This window comes from Miniopterus natalensis, chromosome 8, assembly GCF_054644295.1.
Source record: "Miniopterus natalensis isolate mMinNat1 chromosome 8, mMinNat1.hap1, whole genome shotgun sequence".
Taxonomy (NCBI): domain Eukaryota; kingdom Metazoa; phylum Chordata; class Mammalia; order Chiroptera; family Miniopteridae; genus Miniopterus; species Miniopterus natalensis.
The window spans coordinates 60,458,705-60,467,460 of record NC_142088.1 but is presented as its reverse complement, the minus strand read 5'-3'; the positions used below and the strand labels follow the sequence as shown (position 1 = coordinate 60,467,460).

The 8,756-nt window shown below is 37.9% G+C and overlaps 2 pseudogenes; one reads left to right on the top strand and one right to left on the bottom strand.

The window, feature by feature from the left end:
- Nucleotides 1-4,008: 4,008 nt before the first annotated feature.
- LOC107524583 (dnaJ homolog subfamily A member 1 pseudogene) lies at nucleotides 4,009-4,647 on the bottom strand (annotated as a pseudogene).
- Nucleotides 4,648-5,545: 898 nt separating this feature from the next.
- On the top strand, nucleotides 5,546-6,756 carry LOC107524584 (AN1-type zinc finger protein 6 pseudogene; annotated as a pseudogene).
- Nucleotides 6,757-8,756: the final 2,000 nt, after the last annotated feature.

Below are 8,756 nucleotides of genomic sequence, written 5' to 3'. Positions count from 1 at the left end.
GAGTAAAAACCAAAAAACCCTGCAAAAATATTTTTATATTTAAAAATTCCTCTTTCTTTATAACTGATGCATTTTATTATAAATTCAAGAAGTTAAACAAATAATGAATAAAAAAATAAAAGCATACCCCCAAACTGTCATCTAGAAATGGCCATTATTTTATTTTATTTTTAAATTATGTTTCTATTGATTTCAGAGAGAGGAAGGGAGCGGGGGAGAGAGAGAGAAATATCAACAATGAGAGTCACTGATGGGCTGCCTCTTGCACGCCCCCTACTGGGGATCGAGCCTGAAACCCGGGTATGTGCCTGGACCAGGGAATCAAACCATAACCTCCTGGTTCATAGGTCAGTGCTCAGCCACTGAGCCACACCGGCCTGACAGAAATGGCCATTATTAAAGGTGAACACAGTACATGGGTTTAGAAAAAGAAAAATATAAACATTAAATTATATATACAGGAGTGGGCAAAAGTAGACTTATAGTTATGAGTCTGAGAAACAGAAACACAGAATTTATTCTTGAATTATTTTTCTTATATATTTTTTCATAGAAACAACTGTAAACCTATTTTGCCCACCCTAGTAGGTATATATGTATAAAACAAAGTTTCAAATACAATTTCACTTAAATCTAAAATAAGAATAAAGGAAACCTAAAATAATATTGAAAAATTTGCTGAAATCCAAATACATTTTAAATAACTCCTAGACAATAGTCAATTATTAAATTATCCTTTCAATTCATAAAAAAGACTATCACAAAAAGTAGGAGGTTAAGGTCAATAGTTTTTTAGCCACATTACGAAAAGAAAAAAAATGAAGATGCACAATTTCCACCTATCTCTTTTGGCTCTTTATTTTTTACAATTATAAATAATTACATTATAAAGAACTTCATAATAAAGTTCTCATAGTTATTTAAACAGAATGAGATTTATTTTTAATTTATTAAATGATTACATCTGGTACTTTTATCATGACTTCCCTATTTCTGAGTTATGATTTGCCTTTAATATTGTCAGAACTTTTACATTGTTCCACTGTCCTCTGCTATTAAATTAGTGAGAAAGTAAACTCCATGAGGAAGGACAAGCTTTGGTGGTGGTGTAGCCTGAGACAAAGTTTTACACATAGGGAGTGCTCCAAAAACATTTGTGAAATGAATGAATGAATATTGTGGAAACAATTCTAATAGCACCCTGGCTTTTTCTCTTAAGTGTGTAAAAAATTCTTTCATAATTCTTAAAGTTCAATAGCTTAACCAGGATGTATTCTGGCATTGACTTTCCTTATACACTTATTGCAACATGGATGGAACTTTCTGTATTGCAATAAAAACGTTCCTTATTTTTTGTTAAAAATATCAGACAAGTTCTCTCTTAAAAAAATGAAGATGATAACAGTTTCTGCCATGAGTAGTTCAATGAGTTAATGCAAGTGAAGTATTACATGGGCATAGGTGTTACTTGATCTGACCCATCCTCCCAATACAGTTCTATCTCAATGTCCCATTAGTTTTACTATGTAAATGCTTTTTACCAAAGACCCAGATAGGGGCCTATAATTACAATTTATGGTTTTCTATAGAGTTAACAATTATCTTGCTTTTTGTTTAACTTTCCTTTTATTCATTACTAATTCTTCTGCTAAACTTTACCTAGTGGAAACCTCATTTCAAAATGTCCAAACACATCTGTGGTCTGCACTCTTTGGGACATCCCTCCCTGAGCCTGCTCACCTGGTCTAACGTGGGCTGGATGCTTGCTCCCCCTGCCTGCTACACAGGTATCACCCCAGCATCACCTTCATCATATGCCTGAGAATTTAATTTGCCTGTCTTTTCTTAGATTCTATGGCTATGTGTTTTGTGTGTTTTTTTTATTACTCTCCTGTTCGCCCATCTTCTAGCAGCCTCCTGAGCAGGGAATAGTATAATTCAGTGATTTCAGTTCAATTATTTCACGTCTGGGAAATATATCAAATTTATTTTCCTATTCTACTGCATTTTTTTCTGCTATAATATACTCAGTTTCCAAAAGTTCTGGGTTTTTCTTGTTAATATTTGTTTTTAAGTAGTATACTGTTCTTGTTTCATGGATATAGCATCTGCTCTGATTGTTCAAAATGGCATTTTTCACTTTGCTTTGTTTTCCATTTATCGTTAATGGTTTATGCTTGTAAGTTGTTCAGTTGTAGTTGTTTACAGTTATATTTAATTTATATTTAGGGTAATCTAGCTACATCCATTTGTATGCATTTCATTTGTCCCAGTTTGTCTTTTTATTGAGTTGATAACACCAGAGGTAAATCCATATGTATTGTCAACCGGAAGCGTCTATTAGCTCATTGAGCACTTTTCCATATATTCCAATACTTAATTTGCTAATACTGGGTATTCTTATATTGTCTATATGCTCCTAATTTTATTAATATTATTAATTTCTTCAATATCTTTATCTCTTTTCTTTGCAATCACTTATATTTTATGAAGCCACCCTCACTGTTATCAATATGGTTCTTGTGCACGTTTTTATTTTTGCATTTTTTTAAAAATTTATCTTTATTGTTGAAAGTATTACAAATGTCCCATTTTTCCCCACACTGATCCTCTCCACCCCTGCCCCCAGGCCTACCACATTTGCACTTGTTTGTAGTGATGGTCTCTTCGCTAGGCAAAATCCACTTTCAGCTCATTTTTTTAAGCATTTATTTTTGAACCATTATGTGGCTCCAGTTTAAATCCCCCCATAGTGGATGCACTAATGGAACTGTTCTTTCGATACTTGTGTCACATTTTCTTTTAGACTGTGGGCTTTGTCAAATTTATGCATGCTATATTCCTTTATTTTCTCCAAAGTATGTTTGCATACTTGTCTTTGCAGTTTTAATTTTTATTGCTTTAAGTTATCAGAGTCTTTACTCCAGCTTTTATTTTGTTCTAATATAATATTGGTGAGTTCTCATATAGACTTTTTCCATCTCGCTTAAGGATAGATTGTCCTCACCTTAGAACTATAATATGCTTTCTGTATAGTCTGAGGTGTTGGGAGAAGGCGTGTGTGTGTGTGTGTGTGTGTGTGTGTGTGTGTAGCAGGGTGAGTAGGGGAGTGAAAGAATGAGGGCAGAGCTCAGTTGAACTATGTATGTACTGTCTTGGAGGTTGTAGATCCTCTCTTTTCTGAGATTTGGATCTGTCAATAGTTGAGGACATGGGAAAAATGATATAGGATTTTGAATCAATAAATTTCCTCTCTCCCCAACGCCTCTCTTGCTTCCCTGTCCCTCTCTTCTTCCCTCCCTCCCTCCCTCCCTCCCTCCCTCTTCCTCTCTCTCCCATAACCTATGCATTTTTGCCCTGGAGCCAGGCTCACCTGTTAATTTCTGCTTTTTCCTTGCTAACTGAAGTATTTGTGCACTAGGGGCACAAGCATCAAGTGGGAGCCATTAAGAAAGACAGAATTTAAGGCCTCACCCTAGATTTCCTGAATCAGAATCTGCATTAAAATAGGGAACATCTACGTTCATCAGGGATATAAGCTTATATATAATCTTTCTTCGTAGTGTCCCGACGTGGTTTTGAAATTAGGATAATGTTGGTCTTGTAAAATGAGCTTGGGAAGCTTCCTTCCTTTTGAATTTTTTGAATAGTTTGAGAAGAATGTGTGTTAGATCTTTGAGTGTTGGGTAAAATTCACCTGTGGAGTCATGCAGTCTAGGACTTTTATCTGTTGGGGTTTTTTTGTTTGTTTTTTAATTATGCTTCAGTTTCATCAGGCTATTCAGATTTTCTGATTCTTCCTGTTGATTCAAATGGGAAGATTATGTTTCTAGAAATGTATCCATTTATTTTTTTTTTAGTTTATTCTTCATTTAGCTTTTAAAACACTATTATAGTTGAATATTAAAACAAAACAATAGCAAGTAGTGAGCATATTATGATTATAGTTCTTCACTCATTCACTACTGTGTATAAAATGCCAGCAGCAAGTGTTATTCCCTGGCCCCATTAAGAGGCCTGACACTGAACACCACCCCTAGGATGAGGTTCATGATCCCCATGTGCTTCTCCCTTGTAATGGCACCGTCTTTCTTGATTTGGATCAAAGTTCACCAGTTCTGCCTGGTCCATTTCATCAGTCTCTTCTACTCTCTTCCTTTCAGATAGGAGTTTTTCCAGCAAAGAGAGTTTATCAGGAGAGAGAAAGTCATTCTCAGGAAAGTTTACCTTAAATTCGATGATTTGGTGACCCTTTTCATACAGTCTATGATACATCAGCATGCCTTCAATTAGCACACATTTGATATCTTCATGCTTGACAATCTGACCTGGATGAGAGGTGATGACTAGGGTTCGGTTGTCAAGAGTCGCTGTTGGCTTTTGGGAGCCACACAATGCTTCAACCAGCTGTATGCCCATACACATGAAAAGGTCTTCTCCTCGTTGAGTGAAAACCATATGGTCCTTCTGATCTAAAACAATGATAATATCTCCTGGCTCCAGTCCTGGTTCTTGGTCTCCTTCACCGTGGAATGTTATCTTCTGGCCATCTTTCATGCTTTTATCAATATGAACTTCTAGAATCTTCTTCTCTCGAACTATCTTCCTTCAATTGCAGCTTTTACATCTATCTTTGCATCTACCCATTTCTTAAAGATTGTCCATTTTGTTGGACAATTTTTTTTTACAGTCCTTTGTATTTCTGTATCACTTGTTACTTCTCTTCTTTCATTTCTGATTTTATTTATTTAGGTCCTCTCTTTTTTCTTGATGAGTCCAGTTAAAGGTTCTTTGTTTATCTTTCAAAGAACCAGCTCTTGGTTTCATTAATCTTTTGTACTCTGTTTGTTTTTGTTTTTGTTTTTGGACACTATTTTGTTTACTTCTTCTCTGGTCTTTGTTCTTTCTTTTCTTTTACTTACTATGGGCTTTGTTCATTGTTCTTTATCTAGGTCCTTTAAGTGTAAGTTAGATTGTTTGAGATTTTTCTAATTTCTTTTGTTAAATTCTCACTGAGTATGTTTTTGAATTGATATTTTGAGAAAGAGGAAGTGAGGGGAGAGGGGGGAGAGAGAAACATTGATGTGAGAGAGAAACATCGATCGGTTGCCTCTCGTATGTGCCTTGACTGGGGATCGAACATGAAACACAGGTATGTGCCCTGATTGGGAATCGAACTTGAAACCTTTTGGTGTACAGGATGACACTCCAACCAACTGAGCCACTCACCAGGGCAAGGTTTTTGTTGTTTCTTGAAGTAGGCCCGTAACGCTATGAATTTCCCTCTTACAATTGCTTTCACTGTGTCATGTATTTGGGTTGTTGTGTGTTCATTTTCATGTTTCAACACAAATTCAAAAAAATATATACACTTCTATGCTCATTGCAGCTTTACTGGCAATAGCCAAAATTTGGAAGCAGCCCAAGTGCCCATCAGTAGATGAGTACATAAAAAGCTATGGTGCATTTATACAATGGAATACTACTGAGCTGTAAAAAAAAAAAAAAAAAAAAGACGGAAATCTTAACCTTCTGCAACAGCGTGATGGACCTGGAGAGTACTGTGTTAATGAAATAAGCCAGTCAGAGAAAGACAAATACCATATGATTTCGCTGATATGTGGGATTTAATGAATAAAAGACACAAATGAACAAAATAGAGACTCATATATACAGAAAACAGACTAATAGCTGTTAGAGGGGAGGAGGTTTGGGGGGGCTGGGTAAAAAAGTAAAGGGATGAAACAACCACCACAACAAACTCATAGACACAGACAATATCATGGTGATTACCAGAGGAGGTAGAAGATGGTAAAGGGGGGAATAGTGGTGATGGAAGGAGACTTGACTTTGGGTAGTGAACACAGTACAGTGTACAGATGATGTATTATAGAACTGTTCACCTGAAGCCTACATAATTTTATTAACCAATAAACCAATAAAAAGAAAATAGGGACCTGGTGCTTATGAGAGGCAACTGATCAATGTTTCTCTCTCACGTCAATGTTTCTCTTTCTGTCTCTCCCTTCCTCTCTCTAAAAGACAAACTTGAGCCCACCTGTCCTCTCTCGCCTGCGGCCACGGGCGGCAGGCAGCGTGTCCGGGGGGAGGGCTGCCAGGTGGGGGACACGGCTCAGGAAACTAACCACAGCCGAGCGCCCGTGCTGTGTTCCACTGGCTGCGGGTTTTACGGAAACCCTCGAACAAATGGCATGTGCTCGGTGGGCCACGAAGAACATCTTCAGCACCAGAGCAGCAGTAATGACAGAATAAGCCCACCTGCGACTTCTGTCAGTAGTCTGTCTGACTCTTTATCGGTTCAGTGCACAAACAACGGTGTCCCCAAAGCTCCGTCCTCGCTAGACTCTATGTCTTCATCTGTACAGCCAAGGCCTGTGTCAAATCGGTCACTTTTCTCAGAATCTGTAGCATCTTCCCAAGTGGACAGTACATCTGTGGACAAAGCAATACCTGAAACAGAAGACCTGCGAGCTTCAGTATCAGAGAGGGCACGGCAGCCATCTGAAGAGCAAAGCAAGTCTCTCGAAAAACCAAAAACAGAAAAAGAATCGCTGTTTCATGTGCAGGAAGAAAGTGGGACTTCCTGGGTTTGAACGCCGGTGTGGAAATGTTCACTGTGGTGTACACCGTTACTCAGATGCACACAATTGCTCTTACAATTACAAAGCGGATGCTGCTGAGAAAATCAGAAAAGAAAATCCAGTAGTTGTCAGTGAAAAGATCCAGAAGATCTGAACTCCCCCTAGAATACAAAATCCTCTGACCATCTGCAAACCAAAAATTGACGAGTTGTTTTTTTTTTTCCCTTGTCATTGGGAATGTAGAGCATTGTATCTTGCATAGACCTTTTAATCAAGCGTGTCAGCAGAATATATATTTTTTGTTTTGAAAATGACTCTGAACATTTATTTTCATTACAGCTTCTGTGGCTGAGAAGACTTAAGTAAACTTTACAAGTATTATACTTTTAAGATCATTTTAATTTTAGTTGAGTGCAGAGGGCTTTTGTAACAAATGTGGAGAAATTTTGGAGGGCTGTGATTTTCCCCCCCAGTATTAAGCATGCATGCGTTAATCTTGTGGTTTATTTTCTCATTGTGTATGTATATATAGCTTTTCTCTGCAGCATGATTTCTCTTTTGGTAATGCCCTCTAGGGCATAGCTAGTTATCGGTAACTGAATGTATCTTAATCATTATGGCTGTTTCTGTTTTTTCATTAACAAAGGTTATACATACGTTAGCATATAGTTTCTTTGCACCCACTATTTATGTCTGAATCATTTGTCGTGGGAGAGAGTGTGCTGATGAGATTCTAAGTTTGTGTGTGGTTGTTTTTTTTTGAGCGAGGGAAGGAAAAGCTGTATGCATTTCACTGCTGACTGCAGGTTTGTTTCAGATGATGCCCATCCGTCTGTGCGTACACAATGTGAAGAATGATCTGAATTGTGCTGTATTGGTGTTTATCCACCAGCTTTTGATTAAATAAAAAGGAAAACCATAAAAATAAGAATTAAAAAAAACATATCAGGTGAGGACTTAAAAAAAATAGGGAACATAACTGGGTGCCTGTGGCTTCAGTGTTGACAGCTGGGTGAAGGGAGGTCACTTATCATCTGGGTGTTTTATGTGTTCCTATTTTTTTGACTCCCACAGATGATATTTTTCTCGTTGTATTTAATTTAGTAATTTCCATTTTATTGCCTGTGATAGTTGACTTCATTTGATTCTGGTTATTGGCCCCTACCTTTCGGGCTTCAGGTCTTCCTCATCTGAGTCTATATAATGTGGGAAGCCCACGTGGTTCTTTCGACCTTGCCTCCTGAGATCCTGCCATTGCAAGTAGGAACTTCTCCCAGTAGCTTTTCCTGTGACCCCCTCTCCCCACCCCCAGGTAGCTAATCTGTTTCTCTTTAACTGAGTAGTTTTATTATTATTATTATGCTTATTCACATTGTCTCTCCAGCACTATACCTAGGTAATGAAAAGGGTGGCATAACAGCCCAGCAAAAAGACCAGCTACACCAGAGTCTTCCCTTTCCTATTCTTGGCTGCCATGTTGTACTTGCCTTTTATATATCACTGTTGAGGCAATCGTGATAGCAGTTTTGTTTTCCTTTTTTTCCTGGAGCAGAGAGAAGATATTGTGGGAAAGAGATATTGTGTTTTAGTTTTACTCTGCTATCTTTACCCTTAGGTCCCACCTAAATGTATTTTAGAATTAATGAGGTTTTTACGGCAATGCAATCTTATTAAGGCAAATGAATGTTTGTAAATTTTGTCTTCTTCCCAAGGATCACTGAAATAAATCTTACGTGTTTTATCATATAGTACTTTGTTAATTGGATAACGCTGGGATTTTAAGGCTCACGTATGGATGGCACTCCGTCGCTGTGGGTTTTGCTGGTAGGTACCTTGCACTTGCACTTCCTCCCTTCGCTCCTCTCGGCCTGCTCAGAAGTGCCCGTCGAGCCCCCTTACTAACGCCGTGTTGAACGCACGGCCTGGTAAGCTGTGAGCAGTATTTGTGGGAGCTTCCATGCATTTCTTTCAACCTTTATCAGAAAGGGCAAACCTCCCAGGGTGAAAGATAATTCTGTTTTTATGATCGCTCCTGCTGAATTGTGCTGTATTATGTGTGATCTGACTGGAATGGTGCAAGTCAGTAATGTGCCTCTATACTTATAATGTGGAGTAACAGAACAGGAAAGGGCAAATAAGAAATTACCGTTACGT